Source organism: Capricornis sumatraensis, chromosome 23 (genome assembly GCF_032405125.1).
Source record: "Capricornis sumatraensis isolate serow.1 chromosome 23, serow.2, whole genome shotgun sequence".
Lineage (NCBI taxonomy): Eukaryota > Metazoa > Chordata > Mammalia > Artiodactyla > Bovidae > Capricornis > Capricornis sumatraensis.
Genome location: NC_091091.1, coordinates 22,669,302 through 22,689,429, shown reverse-complemented (window position 1 = coordinate 22,689,429; position 20,128 = coordinate 22,669,302). Strand labels below are relative to the sequence as shown.

General features: G+C 37.0%; 1 protein-coding gene across 1 annotated transcript in view; it reads right to left on the bottom strand.

Annotated features, from left to right (window-relative positions):
• Window positions 1–20,128, bottom strand: part of BTRC (beta-transducin repeat containing E3 ubiquitin protein ligase) — a 75,780-nt gene that overhangs the window by 30,469 nt on the left and 25,183 nt on the right. The gene's annotated exons all lie outside the window — the stretch shown is intronic.

Below are 20,128 nucleotides of genomic sequence, written 5' to 3'. Positions count from 1 at the left end.
ACTACCTCTTCTTAATGTCTTCTGTTTCTGTTAGGTCCTTACCATTTCTATCTTTATCATGCCCATTCTTGCATGAAATGTTCCCTTGACACCTCCAATTTTCTCAAAGAGATCTATAGTCTTTTCCATTCTACTGTTTTCCTCTATTTCTTTGCATTATTCATTTAAGAAGTCCTTCTTATCTCTCCCTGCTACTCTCTGGAACTCTGTATTCAGTTGAGTGTATCTTTCCCTTTCTCTTGCCTTTTACTTCTCTACTTTCCCCAGCTATTTGTAAAGCCTCCTGAGACAACCACTTAGCTTTCTTGCACTTCTTTTTGTCTGGGATAGTTTTAGTCACTGCCTCCTGTACAATATTATGAACCTTCGTCCACAGTTCTTCAGGCACTCTGTCTACCATATCTAATCCCATGAATCTATTCATCACCTCCACTGTATATTCATAAAGGATTTAATTTAGGTCATACCTGAAAGGCTTAGTGGTTTTCCCTACTTCCTTCAATTTAAGCCTGAATTCTGCAGGAAGGAGCTCATGATCTGAGTCACAGTCAGTTCCAGGTATTGTTTTTGCTGACTGTATAGAGCTTCTCCATCTTCTGCTGCAAAGAATATAATCATTCTGATTTTGGTACTAACTCTACTGACGTCCATGTGTACAGGCATCTCTTTTGCTGTTGGAAAAGGGTATTTGCTCTAACCAGTATGTTCTCTTAACAAAACTCTGTTGGCCTTTGCCCTGCTTCATTTTGTACTCCAAGGCCTAACTTGCCTGTTACTCTGGGTATCTCTTGACTTCTACTTTTGCATTCCAATCCCCAGGGATCAAAAGGATATCTTATTTTGTGTGTGTGTGTTAGTTCTAGACAGTGTTCTATGTCTTCGTAGAATCAGTCAGCTTCAGTTTCTTCAGCATCAGTGGCTGGGGTATAGACTTGAGGATTACTATAATGTTGAATGGTTTGTCTTGGAAACAACTCTGAGATCATTCTGTCGCTTTTGTGGCTGCACCCAAGTACTGCATTTCAGACTCTTTTGTTGACTATGAGGGTTACTCCATTTCTTCTAAAAGATTCTTACCCACAGTAATAGATATACTGGTCATCTGAATTAAATTTGCCTATTTCCATCCATTAAAGCTCAGTTCAGTTCAGTTCAGTTGCTTAGTTGTGTCCGACTCTCTGTGACCCCATGGACTGCAGCACGCCAGGCTTCCCTGTCTGTCACCAACTCCCAGAGCTTGCTCAAACCCATGTCCATTGAGTTGGTGATGCCATCCAACCATCTCATCCTCTGTTGTCCCCTCCTCCTCCTGCCTTCAATCTTTCCCAGCATCAGGGTCTTTTCTAATGAGTCAGCTCTTTGCATCAGGTGGCCCAAGCATTGAAGCTTCAGCTTCAGCATCAATCCTTTCAATTAATAGTCAGGACTGATTTCCTTTAGGATTGACTAGTTTGATCTCCTTGCAGTCCAAGGGACTCTCAAGAGTCTTCTCCAAAACCACATTTCAAAAGCATCAATTCTTCGGCATTCAGCTTTCATTATAGTTCACTGATTCCTAAAGATGTCAGTGTTCAATCTTGCCATCTCCTGCTTGATCACGTCCAATTTACTTTGATTCATGGACCTAACATTCCAGGTTCCTTTGCAATACTGCTCTTTACAGCATCGGACTTTACTTTTACCACCAGATACCTCCACCACCATATACATCCACAACTGAGCATCATTTCCGTTTTCATCCAGCCACTTCATTCTTTCTGGAGCTATTAATAATTGCCCTCTGCTCTTCCCCAGTAACATATTGGACACCTTTCCTGGGGGGCTCATCTTCTGGTGTCATATCTTTTTGCCTTTTTGTGCTGCCCATGGGGTTCTCCAGGCAAGAATACTGGAGTGGGGTTGCCATTTCCTCCTCCAAAGGAAATGTTTTGTCAGAACTCTTCACTCTGACCCATCAGTCTCGGGTGTCCCTGCATGGCGAGGCTCATAGTTTCACTGAATTATGCAAGCCCCTTCACCAGGACAAGGCTGTGATCCATGAAGGGGACAAAGGAACAGTACTCAATGATAAAAGGAGCAAACTACAGATATACCAAATGACAAGGCTTATCTCAAAAACATGCTGAATGAAAGAAATAAGACACAAAAAGAGTATATACTCTATGTTTCTACTTACATGAAACTCTAGGAATAACAAACTAATTTATAATGATAAAAACAGAACAGTGATTGCTTGGGACTAGATGTGGGGATGGGATTGACTGGGTAATGGCACCAGCAAAGTTTTGGATGGAATGAAAATGTTCTATAGATTGACTTTTACACAGGTGTATACATTCACCAAAATTCATCAAACTGATTATTTAAAATGAAAATAGACTTTTAAACTTCTAAGTACAGGGTATTCCTAAGGATAAATGCCATTGTAATATTAACTTAATTCATAACAAAGGTATTATATTTGTAGAGAATTCTGGAGATAAAGGCCTTTGTTATCAAGCTTCCTTTCTCTATCACTCTCCCTTACAGACTTTTCTACTAATGCCTAAAGTAAATGCAGCAAAATTTCAATTTGGGAACCTCAGAGAATCCACCAGGGTACAGTGAAAAAGTTCAATTATTAAAAAATCAAAAGGTTGTATATTAGAGTGGGAGAGAGGGTAATGGTTACTTGTGGCAATAGAATTGATTTGGCTTTCCCAGCAAAAGCCTGATGACTCAACCACTACTGTTCAAATGTCTAGGAAAGCTGACAAACAATCTCGGTTTAATGGTAACACTAACTTTCTGCCAACCCTGCACATCTCCTGTTCTGCTATTCTGTTTACAATGAACAGTTATCTCCAAAAGAAAGAAAGAAAGAAGCTGTCAGGTGACAAGCACACAAAATGAAAGGACTTAACTATTTATACAACTCTTCTCAGCTTAGTCCTCAAAGGCCAAGGGCTAACATTTCCTTCCCTGAAAATATATTAAAGCATCACTTTCAAAATTACCATGAATTTCTCTGAAGCTTCTGCCTGGGCCAGGAAGGAAAAATACACACTTGCAGATACCAACTAGCCTAATCACTGCCTCGGCAACACTAAATGTGCTGACTTTGCTAACTGCACTGTGTGTATGCTGGGAGATGCAGCACAGACTGGCCGAACTTAATGGTAAGATGACAGATGTTTTTAGTTGTATATCAACCCTGCTTTAATCACAAGGAAGGGTATATGTTAAGTAGAGAAAAGAAAATGTTCCAGATATAGGACAACATTTGGAATTGCAGGTGCAAGGACTAGATAAAGAGAATAACATTGACGACTAAAGAGATGCAAATGATATTTAAGGATTCTGTTTGGTCTTCAGAAGGGCTCCAAGGAAAGACTCTGGTATTGAAACCCTGGGTTGGGGGGTGGAGTGAGGGAGGGATATAATGATTAAGATGATGAATGAATTAATATAAGTATAAAGTGGGCAACAGTTGTGCTTGGGTTCAGGCTATAGCCTAAGAGGGATAGAACAAGAATTTTGACTAAGGCTGGAACTTCAGAGTTATCAATCAATCAACAACCTTTAAAAAAAACAAACAGGAAATGTTTAAAATTTATTGCTTTACACTTAAAACATAAAGAACAGAACGCTGTAAATAATGGGGAAGAAAAAGATAAAACTACAACACACCAAACACAAAGATTGAGGAAGGAAAGTCAGTTTTGGGTGGGGTAGCCAGTTCATGGTGTAGACCAGAAGCGACAGCGATGGTGGCTGAAGAGCCTGTTTTGCCCCCAGGGGTCTGACCTGGCTCTGGGTCTCCTGCAGGAGCAGCTGGGTTTTCCCTGCCCGAGTGGGAAATCATCGTCTGCCCAGTGGGTCTCCTGCCGGAGCTTCAGGCTCTGCCTCAGTGGGCTCCAGGCCCTCCAGCTGACTCAAGGGAAGGCTGACACAGTGTTACACGTGGGAGCAGATGTGTTATGCTCTCTGTGAGCCCAGGACAGAACCCTGGGGAGTAGCCTGGGTGGTGTCCCGGCCCAAGGCCTTTCCTGTTCACCTCTGGGCCCTGATTCTGGGGAACCCTCAGCGGCCACATTCAACAGGCGCCTGTGCTGGCCCTCGGTGGCAGTATGGTGCATGGGCCCCTCACTTGGGCAGATGGATTGGGTGTCCCCATCAAGCAGCTCCTCACAGATCTCTGGGCTGGGGCTCTGCAATGACAGTGTAGCAGCTGGCCCTGCCCGGAGGCATCAGAGCCCTGCCAGGCCATCATCTTATTACTGCTTCTTATGTCCACTTGATCTTCTGCTCTCAGGTCAGGTACAGACCTGTGTCTGCTCAGATATGCACCCAGGAGGTAAGACATACATCTGAAGGGCTTGGGATAAACCTCAAGTAGAAGGGCACTGCCTGGGCTGTCTACATCCCACCCAGCCAGCTTGAACTGGGGTGTGGACATAATCGGCCCACTAGACTTCTTATCAGTCTGCTCCTACTTGAGGCAGACCCATCCCATATACACCCCTACCACATATACAGGAAGAGGACACAGATCTACCCTGGTGGGATCATAGTGATGGCTTGGCCTAGGCTGGCCTGCCCTGTGCCACCCTGGGTTATCTAATTTTTACTGGGGTATAGTTGATTTATAATGTTGTATTAGTTTCAAGTGTTTACCGAAGTTAATCTGCTATACACACACACACACACACACACACACACACACGCTCACTTTTTTTTAGATTTTTTTCCCCAACATACTCCCCATATATTACAGAGTACTGACTAGAGTTCCCTGTGCTATATGGTTAGGTCCTTATTAGTAATCTATTTTATATATAGTAGTATGTATGTATCAATCCCAATCTTGCAATTTATCCCTTTCCTCCTTTACCCCCCAATAACTGTAATTTTAACAACCATTTATTGGGTGACTGGTCTGTGCTGGGCACTTTTCTAGGTGCTAGCGAAACCAGTGAACAGGTAGACAAAATTTTTCTTTACTTTCTCTGGCAAGAAGTAGAGGGAGAATGTGTCATAAATATTTTAATCTTGAAACCAGTTAGTATTGTGAAGAAAACAAAACAAGGTAACAAAAAATACCCTAACTGAGGTGTTTATGCAATGACACTGAAGTAGGTAATGTCTGAACTGTGACCTGAAAGATCAGAGTCAAGCCAAGATATAGGGAAAAAACCTTCCCGACAGAAGGAAGAACAAGTCAATGGTGTGTTCAAATGAAAAAAAGAAAGGCAGCTGGTATGGATGGGGCAAACTGAATGAGGGAGAAAGTGGTGGGAAATGAGGTTAGTGAGGTGACCTGGGGCCAGATCATATAAGGACTTCTGGGTCACAGGTAAGGAGTTTGGACTTCTTGTTAAGTGTAAAGGAGAGCCCCTGGCAGTTTTGAGGTAGTTAAATATGGCATCATCTGATTTACCCTTTAGAAATACACTAGGTACCACACAGAGAAGGGGGCAGGGCATCTGGGGCAGTGAGGAGAGAATAAGAAGAGCAAGTTGAAAGCAGAGGAAGGAAGACCAATTGGAGCTGATAACATAATCAAGACAAGAAGCAGTCATGGCTAAGGTTAGAAAAGGCAGATTAGGAAGTCCTTAGAAGAAAGCTATTTTACCCTTACAAGAGAGGAAGAAGGAGAAAAGCCCTGTTGAGAATTATAAATCTGGGTTATAATACACATTTACTTCAGTACAGTGATTTACTTCTTCAGTAGGGCCAATCCTTCAAATATTTAATCTGGTACATCAACCTGGATAGGAACAAAACCAGGGTTCTTGCTCCTTGTAGGCAGAAGAAACAAGAAAAAAATAAAATAAATTCAAGAGTTTTGCAGGGGATGGTGGGGGGGGAGGATTTTTTTTTTTAAGGTCTATACTATTCTCTATTGACTACTGCCAGGCTTTAGTTAAATAAGGATATAAAAACATTGGTTTAAAGTTCTTTTTCTTATTGTTTTCCCTTGATTTCTCTGTAAAAACAGCTCTTAAAAAAGTCAATACTCTCTTGGTTAAATTAAGAGGAAATGATATTGTCTACATTTTGATTAGGACTGAAAGAATAAGTAAGTATACCTAAGGATGGAGATGGTGACAACAGAGAGATCCAGAACAGTTCTAGAATTTACAAAGAGCTAGGGTAGAAAACAGAAAGGGACTCTCAGAAGGCTCGGTAGAGCTCTCTGGCACTTGAGCATCTTTTAACAAGAGAGTTTCAAGAGAAATGGAGAGAATTTGGCCATAAATTGAACATGCAGAGTAAAAGATAACAAATGCTCAAAAGTAGAACCATCACTTTTAACACTTCCACTTAAAAAAAAAAACTCTATAACTTTCAGTGACCAAAGAAGTAGTCTACTATCTTTTGGGGCAAGGGGTAAGAGTGCAAATGAAAAGAAAATGGTGACTATAGGTACAGAATGGGACAAACATTTCAACAGGAGTAAACATCACATTTCTCAGTAGGATTATTCCATTAATATTGTAATAGCTTCTACTAAATATGATTACATATTGGGTGAACTCATAAATATGTCAGATCTGATTAGTGAACATGGAAGACAGGAAGGGGCAGATTTGTCAGCAGAAGTAAAGTTCACATTGTGAATTTGACTGGTTTCTAATAACCAACAAGAAAAGCTTGCAATCACTCCAATTCTTTTAAATAAAACTCACCAGAAAATGAACTCACAAATGCCCCAGTATATGATTAAAGACTGGACACTTAGCAGTCTTTTTTTTCCCTATTAATTACAGGAAAAGCCATATAAAAAAATTTACCAGAACCACAACAAAGCCATTTTTATTATTTCTGGATTTCTGAGGAAGTTAAAGGGATAGGATAGTCACTTGACATTTTTAGGTTTCAAACAGGGGCTCTTGTTTCTGCAGTGGTTTCTCTCATGGAACTTCATAGCTTCCAGGGTGATAGGTTCTTTTGTTCTAAACCAAGAAGCTCACAGCAGTTTAATTTACTGCTGCATTACTATAGCTACTAACTATGCACACCTCCAAGGCTGGTAAACCCACTGATGTAGATAGTGCCACCTTAAAAGGATTTTTGGATGGGTCTTAGTGATGAGGGGGAAAAAAGGACATAATGTTTAATTATAAGAAATGATTGAAATAGGCACAGACATACCCCGGGTGCCTCTGCACTGCAGCAAGCTCTAAACTTGTTATCGTTAATGGTTTAAATTTCACTGTGCTAATCATTTCAGGACACAAGCCTTTCTTGATAATCTAATGAATTATTCCAACATCCTTCAGCAAAAAAAAAAAAAAAAAAATCCTCCATGACAGCACTAATTACAAGACGTTTTCCCAGTGCTTATGTAAAATATGACAGAGCAGCAGCTTAGGGAATTGCAGAAAACTGCTTCTAATTTCCACTGAGAAACTGACAAACACCTCTCTCTCATCTCTCCCAGCTCTCAAGTAAGATTTAACTTTCTCATTTAGTTAATTACCGAGTGAGGATCATCATTTCCCCGGATCGGAGCGGCACAGAGCCTTTATCGTGTTAACTTGTGAACTTGATCGATGGCTGCTGCTAAAACTTAATAACTTCACCCCCTGGCAAATTGTAAGATAAATATAATAGGAGAAACTCTGACAGTAAAAACCTGCCAGAAATGAGCGCTGTGTTTATGTTTCTTTGCAGGCAGCAAAAAAAAAAAAAAAAAAAACAACCACAACAACCGACAGCTTATTACTGGTTGCGTGTTACTTATATTTAAAAGACTCCAGGCAGTTAACTTTCTACATACTGTTAAAACTTTGCTCACAAGATGGGGAAAAATGAGAAAAAGCACCAGTGATGCAGACTCGGGGAAATGAGGGAAGAAGAAAAAAATAGGGAGAAGGGCAAAGCAAGGGAATATACTGTGTAAAATCTTTTAAAATGTCATGTTTATCATATAAAATGTTCAACCAGCACAAGTAGGCATAAAATCCTTAAAAAATAATAAAACACTGTATGAACTATATCTAGGAGCAAAGCGACAGAATTTCACTCACTCAAATTTTTTTCAATGACCGTAAGTCCATGCCTGAAGAATCCAATTAACTGTAGAATTCTTAGATCTCTTCTCAAAAACCCCTGCAGCTAGAAAACCATTTACTAACTACACCATTTAACCCTTTCTGAAACAAGTATACTATAGCTAGGAAATGCATAACTGTCTAGAGCACTTCATCTAGCCTTACATTATTCACCTTCCATACCTCAGCTAGCCAATTGAGAAGCAAACAGTCTGGATTTTTTTTTTCTCCTTTTGGTCAAATTTGAATCTGAATTTGTAATTTTAACATTTAAATGAACAAATTGGTACCATGGCCTAGTACAGTATGAATTTTAAGCCTTTTATAACCAACAGTAGCAAGGAAAATAGACAAGGTGTAACAATGAGGTGTAACAATAATAGAATACTTGCTCATGAATGTCAGTCCCCTCTATCCCTCAAAACTGAAAACAAATCTGTATGTAAATCACTAAGTCTATTATACTGACCACCCTCACATTACAGAAATATTACCAATAAAACAAAATATGAACTAAAGTCTGGGAAAAGTAGAGAAAGGCACAAAAGGTCTTATAGGACTTATGAGTTTAAGCCTAACTTGTGAGATAGTTTTTAAAATCCATTATCTGATATGTTATCACCAAGAGCTGAAGGCTACATGTTGCAATCAAGGGGCCACTATTTTGAAAGTTGAAAGGAAGACTGACATTAAAACGGCAAATTCACATTCAGCAGAGGATCAAATTTGATTCCTTTTTTTTTTGGTTTTTACTTTCTTTAAATAAGGATTACTGGGGTCAAGCAAAGAAAGACTGATTTTTTTTTTTTAAACAGCATTTATAACAAACTTTAGAAAATATGAAAAATACAGAAGCACAGAGAACATAAAAATGGCCTGTAATTTCCATCATCAACAAATAATATGCACATTTTGGTGGGTATGTATCTTTTTGGTCTAAAAAAATTATTAGTGCATTATTTGATTGAGAGAGTGTTTCTATGTCACCTAGAGAATTCTTTGTCTATAACATCAAATCAATCAGAATAGGCAAAATTTATCTCCTTTGCTGAACACCTCAGAGAGGTCAAGATCTGATCCCATAAGATACAGAAGTTTAAGTGACTGGAAGTGTGGGAAGCAAGGGAGAGGAGAAAGAGGAGGAGGGAGGGGGTGAGGAGGAGTGAGAAGGATGGGGAAGGGTGAGAAGAAAGGGAAGGGAAGGAGGGAGACAGAGCAAGCAAGGAAGAGAGGAAAGGTGAGAAAGGAGAGGAATGAAAGTGACTGGGGATGGGTGGAGAGTGGGTAGGAGAGAGACAGGAAAGAAAAGGAAAGGTAAGGCACGGGTAGGAAGAAATGGCTAAGGGGAAAGAGATGAGGGGCTAGGGAAGAGATGGAGGGAGAGACGGAAAGTAGGGCTGAGATGAAGAGAGATGAGGAGAAAAGGAATAAATAAAACCAAATGCAAAAGGGGCCTAGCATTACCAAGTTCATCTGCCCTAAGAGAAACAATATGCCTGTCAGGCAAAAAGGTCCTCTCCCACACATAAAAATGAAGAGGGAGACGGGATGAAAAACTATTTTTCTAAATCGCTACTTAATGTTTCAGGCAGAGTAATAAAGTTTAACTGTCTGGAATCTTGTTGCTCTTTCTGTAAACTTCCTCAGATAGAGGTTGCTTATCTGGATGTTAAATAATGTTAATAGTACCAAAATAAAATTTCTGTGATGGAGAAAGTTTTAGCTAAGAGTCTTCTCCCTGACTTCCCCCTCATATCCTCCCTTTATTTTAGCATCAGAAAGCTAATTTCTACCAATAAATGATAGGGAATGACAAGAGGCACTGGCTGCCAGAGAGAAACACAGAGACACACTTAAAATGCAATTAAAAAGGACACAGGAAAATACAGTTAATTTAAAATAAATAAGAAAAAACTATCCTCCTCCTCTTTGTGCACTAATCCTTACTTTTTTTTTTTTTTTTTCGGTCCAATAAAAAGGTCTCAATGACTTGGTAAAACTTGCTCCTGAAGAAAGCCTTTGAGAAGCTACATCTAAAACCTGGATTAAGAAAATACGAGGCTTTTTGGGATAGGATCTCAAGAAGCCAACTCAGCTTTCTCGAAGAAATTCAACTCCTTCCAAAAGCTTGTTAATGCATGTTAAATGCAGCAAGAAATAATCCTATGGGGCAGCAGCACAGGCCTCTTAGCTGCAGTGCATGAAGTAAATGACTTGTAACTTCTGGAAGTCTTGGTTATCTGCAGGTAAAACTTTAATAACCCTTGGAGCATCAAGGGACAAAAGACATTTATCTCTGGAATACGTGGGTAATTGTCTTCTTAATTTATCAAGAAAAAGCTTAGTTTGGATGTAGCATCTGCTTTTTTTTTTTTTTAAGCAGAGGTGATCAAAATAACTTGCTCAAATTCACAGAAGTTATTAGATTTCAGATCAGACTGCAAAATGCAGTTGTTGTGTTAAGTGTATAGTTTTTCTAAACTGATATTTTGGATCTTCTCTTACCAATAAGAATGTTACTATCACTACATTGATGCTTTGTCTGTAAGTATGCTAACTTTAATCCACTGTTTTCTAAGATTAGTTTCAACATTTTTATATTAAAAAATACATAAAATATTACTATGTAAAAATTCAAGAATGAGAGTAAAATTGAACTTACAATGAGTGACATTTAACAACTGGAGAAGAATGGAAAGAGCAAAGGAAAGACTTCGAAATATGTTTCATGATATGAAATAAAAGACATTTGAACATTTGACTTTTTTTTCATTTTCAATCTTTCAGAGCAATTGCCAAAACATACTCCCACAACACTCAAATCTAGTGAGGGAAAAACAATAAGAAAGTTATTAGCATGGTAACAAGATTCTCAACACAGTACCCTAATTTTGAAATTCCACTTTTCTGATTTTTTCAGTAAATACAGAATGATTCTTCCAATCTGTAGGGTATAGAGTACATTTTGCTTCCTTCAGACTTTGTACTTCATTTTAGTAATCAGCAAAGACAGGGCAGAAACCAGACTGAAATTCCAGCTGTCATCAGCATTCACCCTCGTTTTCTTTCAAAAATTAGCAGAAAAACGATTACTGTGTGATTTTGTCTGAAGGTTATTTATATTTCCCCCACATGGGCACTATTTTTATGGGGTTTCATGGGCCAGAGACTGCAGATTTTTGGTGTTCTGGAGAAAATACTGAATCTTGAGTGTCACAAAAATTTTCTTTTCTAAATGGAACAAATCTCTACCAGGGATTTTGTGTTTGTTTACTAAGAGTGAAGGTGGGATGAGAAAATGAAAATCAGGAAGATAGTTACTTCCATACTGTTTACGAGCTTGTTTAAGAAATGGAACTGTGGTCTTTTCTTTGCAGAACTTGGCTTTTCTTAAAGGATGAAAATTTCTGTAAAGACACTTCCTGGTTTACTACACAGTTTTTCACTTCACCTAGATGTGGTTTAAGCTCACATGCAGCACTATAAATATGAAACACAAGGGTAACAACTTTTTTCAGTGAAGTTTTCCTATGAGCCAAATGCACTCTACTTCCATTTTCTGTTTAAGGAATAAACAGAGGCTTTGGAAATTTCATGCTTTGGAAACAAACCACTACAAAAAGTTCTCTTATAGTTGAGTCACATGTAAACGGCTCTACAGCAAAAGTTAGACAGCACGGTGGCCTAGTCCCATCACTAATTAGCTATGTAATCTTGGCTAAGTCTCTACTGTTTGGGATCTCCTCTATAAAATGAGTGGGTGGATGGAATAATCTGAGGCTCAGTCTGGCTTTTATTTTTAAGTTTACGGTTCAGTTCCATGTAAATTAAAATAGAGCTGAGGGAATACATTTACAAAGAGAATCATTCTTCACATTTTCTTACTAAAAAGCTAACATATTAGAGTTTAAGAAAACATACCTCATGCAAAAAGAAGTATATTTCATAATATTATTCAGTCAAGCAATATATTCCAAAATCCCAAGAGTAAGTCAAACTTTGCTGCAACAATTGAGCTTTTAATGCAAAGAAATGCTATCATTCTGAGTGTGACTGTTACGCAGGTAACATTACTATTCTTTTACTTTGCTTTACTTAACCATAATTAAGAATTTAAAACTTTATGGTATAACTTTTCTCAGGGCTGACACAGATCTGAAGACTTAATGATATTGTGACACTTTGTGTCTCAATGTGTCTCACTTCTTTCATAATTTACTCTTTTTTATTTCCCCATCCATCTTCCTCTATGCTGCTGCTAAGTTGCTTCAGTCGGGTCCCACTCTGTGTGACCCTATAGACTTGCAGCCCTCCAGGTTCCTCTGTTCCTGGGATTCTCTAGGCAAGAACACTGGAGCAGGTTGCCATTTCCTTCTCCAGTGCATGCATGCATGCTGAGTTGCTTCAGTCCTGTCTGACTCTGTGCGACCCCAAGGACAGCAGCCCCCCAGGCTCCTCTGATCCCAGGATTCTCCAGGCAAGAACACTGGAATGGGTTGCCATTCCCTTCTCCATCTTCCTCTATAATTCCTGGTATTTACGGTATTCAAGAAAATTGTAAATAAATAAACGTATCTATTAAAAATTCCTTTATTTCACAAGGAGATAAAATATTTTATCAATTTAATACATCAATTTGTCTTATTTAGGGCCAAATCAAAATAGCAGGGCTACATGAAGAGTCTGCAAATAGATATGAAAAAATTACTGGGATTCTCTTAATGCTTTCTATCAAGATTATAGTGGTCATGATCTGATGGCTGCTGCTCTCTGCTGGTTTAATTTTCAGCCTTTTAGCCCACAGCCAGCTCTATCTTAGAGACCTTTTTCTGTCAGATTCCAAAGGCCATCAAGTGTCCTCAAGGACAAAGTGATATATTAGCTACTGTAATAAAGGAGACTATGTATAAAACACTAAGCACAGGGTCTGGCACATAAATGCCTAATAAAGGTAATCATTATCATTTGCTGGTATGTAGAAACCATCTCAGCAATTCAGCCTGTATCAGGACCGGCCCATTAAACTTTGAAAGTAAAATTTTAACTGAAACTCCATACCAAATTCCCCAGGAAAGGGAAATATGAGTTGGAATATTTTAAAATATGCTAACTTGTCTGGCCACCATTAGCTGATGTGATTGGGGATAGAACTGTGAAGAAAAAAAAAAGAAAATTTAAGATGTGATTAGACTGTAAGAACAGCTCAAAGGCTCTGGGTGAGAAAACTACAACTTAGGGAATTTTCGTGTATACTGAGTTATCTCATTTAAACAAATATATTGAGGACTTGCTATGTGTAAGTGCCTAATGGAACTCTCATTAACTGCTGGAGATAGTATAAATTGGTACCACCAGTCAGGAAATTCTAATTTCCCTCCTAGTGACACATACAACAGAATACATGTATTCACTGCACCTACTGACCAAAAGATAACTACCAAAAAATTTTGTAGTTATCAAAATCTGAATAGACACATATATTTGGTATATTTACATAATGACATACTACAAATCAACAAAAATAAATAAATTACAGCTATATGCAATAATATGATTCTCAAAAACATTATGTTGAGGGAAGGAAGTTAGACAGTAAAGAACATACACTGTATGATGCCATTCACACAAAGTTCAAAGCCAGGCAAAACTAACACATGATGTTAAGCAGTGAGGAGAATGGCTAGCCTTAGGAGGGGAATGACAAAGAAGGCAGGAGTGGGTTTCTGGTATGGGTTTTTTCCTTTCTTCCTCCTCCTTTTTTTAATCTTGCTAGAGGTTATACAGATATGTTCACTTTGTGAAAGTTTGCTGAGCCAACCTCAGGGTCTCCTGAATACTGTATTGGAAACAGCTTATTGTATTCATAAAAAGAGAAATAAGGGTGGATAAAGTCCTGTTTGGTTACAGATACATAGTCCTAACCCTTATTTTCTGATATAAAGGAAACAGGGAGTTCTATAAAAAAGATTTAAAATTTTGCCATGGCACAGCTTTAGCCTCTATTTTCACTTACGACCCTTTGGCCACATACAGACAACTGTTCCCATATGCCACTACTCTGAACAAGGTTAGAGCTCCCTCTAGCACTTTTAACTAAGTAAACATCACAGGCCCTTACAGAGCTGACACAGTTTGGTGCTGCCCACGGTTAAATGCAATATGGCGATTTTTATTTTTAATTTGCTTTAATTGTTGCTATGGTATGAATAATTAATAGGCTGCCTAAGCCAGTTTTGTAAAGTTCACAATACAGAAAGCCAGGAGAGAAATATCTACTTAGAAAGGAGGCTTAAAAATGGTTATAACTGCTACAATATTAGAGAATTTGGAGCATTTATTTATAATTTGTGGCAACATTTATATCTCACCAACAAAGAAGCATGCTACCAAGCACTTCCTACTAAAAAATTCTTCTAATCTTCATCAATTTTTCTCTTCATGGCTTCACAACTATTGTACATACAGTACCAAATAAGAGCAAAGTAGGTCAGTGTTAGGAGAACCTTGCTCTTCAGTGGAGGAAAAGAGGAAGGTTTGGCTGTAAACACTTAACCTAGTTCCATCCATTCTAAAACAAGTATTTATTAGCATTAAATAACCCCCTGGACAATAGAGGCTATTCAAATTAGCCTGTATTCTTTTCCCATGCTTGTAAATTCCCTTCTCCACTGAGACCTTAACCAATGGAAATTATGTTATCAATGTTTCCACTCAGGAATGTCTGTTTCATGTTTGGATATGCCAGAAAGTATAATTTAGTTATGATGTTGCAATCCTACACATTTCAGGCGGAATTTGAGCAGTCTCTGAAAGTTCAATGATTATAATACACAGCATCTGGGAATGTAGCCAGAAATAAAAGGGGCTTCGTTTTTCATTGTTGGATTTTAAATCTTCCCCTCCCTGAAAGAAACACTGCTTATCAACACTCTGGTTAAAATTAATACACATATAAAACCAGTTAATTAATAAGTTCCTTGAATCAAGGAGAGAGAATTAAAAAGAAGAGAATATAAAGAATTAAAGTAAACTCATTTTAGCCAAGACTATTATGTGTTATTCATTATTTTGCATACTAAAGTTAAGAAACAACATTTTTGAGCTATAATAAGAAATAAATATTTCCTATCAACCTTTTTTTAGCATAGAGATCCCTCAAAAAGTATGTCTAAAGTCATAGGAAACTTTAGCAATTTCCAAGGGAAATTTTTATCATTTTTTTGGTTAGCATTTTAAATGGAGATTAATACAAGTCAGTATGACTTCCTCTCTCATGCTCTGGTTACACACAAGCACTGCTCTGCCAAAGACAGTAGTACGGCATGGATGTCAGCACTGGATCTTTCCTGCACATACCACCACAAAGCCACGATGCCAAGTTACCACTTACTCTGGTTTTGCATCATGTCTGCTGGTCACATAACACGGCCACATTCACTCCAAGGGCAGCTCAAACTAGGGGTGAAATATTATCTGAAAACAGTGATTCATTAAGCTACTGAGAGCTTCAACCATGAGTTGTGTTTTTCCTAAGATAGGATCCACTACTGCTTCTCTTTTAATTCACCTAATATCTGCTGGGAGCCATATATCATGAACTAGAACAAGAATGACAGATCTAAATTAACACAACAGAAAAGCTATTTGATGCTGCCTCTTGATTTCTGCGCTTCACTCTCTTTTGTGGCATCCAAAGGCTTCAGAACCCTGGCATTAATTAAGCCACAGTTTTATTACACACAATCAAAAGCCTGAAAAGAAAAGCCCAGATAGTAAGAGGAGATTACAAGGTTCACTTAATAGTTTTATCTTTTTTGTGGTTGCTAATTGACGTATTTTAAATTTTTATCTCATATGGAATGCTGAAAAGGAAAATATCAGTACTGTAAGTGTAAGAGGAGAACACAAACCTAAAATGTATTACCGTATCATGATTTTACAGAACCAATTTGCATACTTCTGTGTTTTCCAAATCATGGGTACTTGTTAATAAATTGCTAACACTTAGTAGGCACCACAGAGAACTTTTTAGAAAATCCCCACACATTTGCTTCATCTGGCCTAATTTTTATGTACTAAAACACTAAACACAGTGACTGAAAACACACAGATATGGGGTCAGATAGTCTGGGTTCAAATTCTAGTTTTGCAACATATCTTGGGTAAATTGCTTAATACTTCTCAGTTATAGTTAATCTATATATAAAATGGGGTTGTGTATGCTTAATGAGGTTGTCGTCAGGATTTGAGTTAGAGTGTATATAAAACCCTTAACCCTTAGTGTTTGGCACACTGTAAACATTCAATAAATAATGGTGCAAAAGGCTGTCAAATCTGATGACATAATCTCTGGATTTTAATACTTTAAATAATATATATCAGACTCAACAAATATAAGTTGAGAATCTACCTTCCACGAGTTAAAATTAGTTCTATTCAAACTCTACATTGACGGCAATTTATTTTTGCATACAATTTGCCTTTTACAGGTAACTTCTACTATATATTTTCAACTGAGGAGAAGCAGAGTAAAAACTCTAAAATTCAAACTTCTGAAGTTTCAAGAGAACTAAATAATAGCATTAATTGGAAACCAAGAGCAACCTAAATAGCTGACTAAAAGATTATTTGTATAAGCAAACAATTATATATAGAATGAATAAACAAGGTCCTACTATATAGCACAAGGAACTATGTTCAATATCCTGTGATAAGCCATAATGGAAAAGAACATGAAAAAGAATGTATATTTATGTATAACTGGATCACTTTGCTATCGAGCAGAAATGAACACAAACTTGTAAATAAACTGTACTTCAGTAAAACAAATTTTAAAAATTAGTTATATAAAGCTCTCACTTAGGATCTACTTTTATTGTATGTTCTCATGTTATAATGTGAGACAGTGGCTCATAGTGTCCAGGCTAGATGTATTCAAATTTACATTTCCCAGTACTCAAATCCTCGAAAAACAACCCATATCCTTTTATTATTGCAAATGGAATCTACTATAATCTGTAATATGATGTCTACACCTATTCCTTACCAAAATGTAAAACATAAAAAATAGTTGTATTTCTTGGACTTATATTCAGAACCTACCTCTTCTCTAGAATTACCTAGAGGAAAAAGAAAATTCCTTCAACCTATCAAAAAAATAAAAAGCCCCAAACCCACACATATTAAGATTCAAGGAAACTGATTTTTTTTTAAAGTTCCCTAATCCATCAGATTTTAAGTATGTCAACTATAAGAATAAGAAAAAATACACAAACTGGAAAGGAACCTCACACATAGATGTAAATAAAGCCACTCTTTAGGTTGCCCATTAATCCACAAGTGGCATATTCATCTTATTTACAGTATTATACCCCCTGCCATGATATTCCATTACAGAGTCACGCTACACACTCCATAGTTAACACTGTAGGAACCATCTCTCTTTAAACACGGTTTTCTCTCTATTTCCCTTTAGGCTTGCTCCCAAGTTTTGTTTCTTGCTTCTTTTAATCTTTACAATTAAATTTCTTATGTTGCTAGATATTCCAAGAAAATGTGGATAAAGTTAAAGAAGTACTGTCCGAGGTATAAAACATAATTAAATTTATGTTCATTTTTCTAGAAGTATTTCAACATTTCTGTTTATCATGGTCTTAGTGCTCCACGTGAGCAAGTGCTTCTTACATATATTTATATGTCAATCTTAGCTATCAAAAACTTCTATCCTTTCCATTAGAAAATGCCTAGGGAGATTTTATATACACATACACACACAGAATAGTCATGTTTGTTTGCTTTTTGCTTCATTTGCTTTTGATGAACCTGTTTCTTAATTACTTACTGTCCCAAGCCTCCTCTTTACTGTCTGAAACATACAAGAAATTCAAAGTCCAACTATTAATTCATATACCCTCATCCTGTCTTTATAATCACCCAAATGTCTAAAAGCATGCATGCTTACAAAAAAAATATTTACTGAAGTATAATCACACTGAGCCTGGACTTTTGAAGGGACTGTTTTTTTTCTTTTAGCTGATAAAACTAATTACCAAGTTTAACCAGGAAAAATAAGTTCTTGGTGTAAAAGGACTGACAATATACGTTTACACTGTAAATCCTGACGCAGAGATTTGGATGAGATTTGTATTCCAAAACAACTTCTATTGATAAAACAATTACTAAGGTAAGGTTACCACCTTCAACTGATTGTACCGAACTCATACTAAGGTTACCACACTGATACTAAATCCAATGACATGAGGTCATCTTCAGTCCTTTAAAGACCAGTATTTATAAGGTAGGTGATTATTACTGAGTAATAAGCATTTATATTTGCACAGAGTAGTGCAAAAGTAAAAATATCTTCATTCTGAAGATACAAGAAAAACAAAATGGATCTTTAAATACTCCTTATGTAGGAATAAATCCCAAACTAATAACTGAGGGTGATGAGGAATTTCGAAAAGATTATTGTAGCATCAGAGATACAACTGGTTCTGTACATAAGAACTTTAAATAATACACATCAGGTGAGCTACAAAGGACTAGACTAATGAAATTTTCTCTAAAGCAAACCCTACTGATGAGATTTGGGATTAGTAGAATTTAAGGTGACTTGGCAACTCTCTCTTTGTAAGGAAATTAAAAGAGAGTTTCTTGGTCATTCAGTCAGTTAGAAATTTCTGTTATTACCAGTGTAAACAAACAAAACAAGATGCTCTCAAAAAAAAACCAAACACAAAACCACAAACACATATATTTTAACACTGATCTTAAATCTTACTGGAAAAGAGCTCTAACAACAAGAACAAATATGGTAAGATCATTAGGTCAGATGGAATTCCACAATTGTAGGAAAATGGAAAAATACAATTTAATGTTTGTAGAAACTTAGTACAGTCATTTAAATTCATAGCTCATTTGCCTTACAAGAAACTGAAGTCATGACACAAGAATAAAATTTTGCATGTATGAATACTGAGCTCATGAGTACTGAAAGGTTCAAAAGGAGAGCTTGAGTTTCACAAGCTTTATAAGTGATCTATTTACACCATATGACTAAGAACATACTTATTCATGGAGAGCTTATGAACCTAAGGCTTTTGGAACTGTCAAACTAGGAGAAAGGAGAATGAAAAGCCACAAAAATCCATAAAACTGTAAGAATAAAAATCTCTCTTCTAGATTAAGGAATGCAGAAAAGTTATGCAAAATTCTAACAAGTGGGCTTTAACATATTAATATACACAATAGCACAGATCTCTCAGACAGTGAAGGGGGGAGAGTAAGTTCTAAAGACTATTTAGTATTAAGTGACTGATCCTAAAATACTGATACATATAAGTCTTACTGAATATTTTCAGGAAAAGCTCATTATTGTTTAACAAATTAAAACAAAAAATCAAGTTTCTGACAGAATTGCAAGAGCAGTACTGAAGATTTTTAGAGGGTAGGGGGATGGGTACTAGGAGGAAGTGAAGGGCCTTTGTTCTATGAGTTTTGCAAAGTAGAATATCAGGGACTCATTCTGCAAGTACAGTATTATAGGGCTGCAATAATGAATTTCCATTAGTTATATATATTATTTTAAAAGTCCTGTTAACTATGTCCTAAAAAAAATTAGTTTACACCTAACCTGAATATTTCATACTATAGGATCTTTTCTGTTAATTCTATACTCAGACGGGTACCTGTTAACTAGTTTTTATGTATTATTACTTTAAATAAATCCCTAAAACAACTATTAATATCAAGAAAACAAATTTATGTATCTTTGGGAGATAACTGTATTCATCTACATAGACTGTATTACTTGCTTTTACAGTAAATCACTAAACTTAAGATACAAATTCTAAAATACTGCAAATCCTGGTTGCCTTGTTTATTTTCCCAAAGTCAAAGCCTGCCAAAGGCAGCCAAGAAAATGGGTGCTGATTTGGTAGAGAAAATCTGGCTCATTAACGTCTTCTGTAGTCTTATACCATATTTCCTAATATTTCAGGGATGATTAGCAAGGTTACTATTTTAGTAAAAGTGAACATTAAGCAGATGAACTAGCCTTTAGTTTCAGTTACTACCTGGATTTTTTC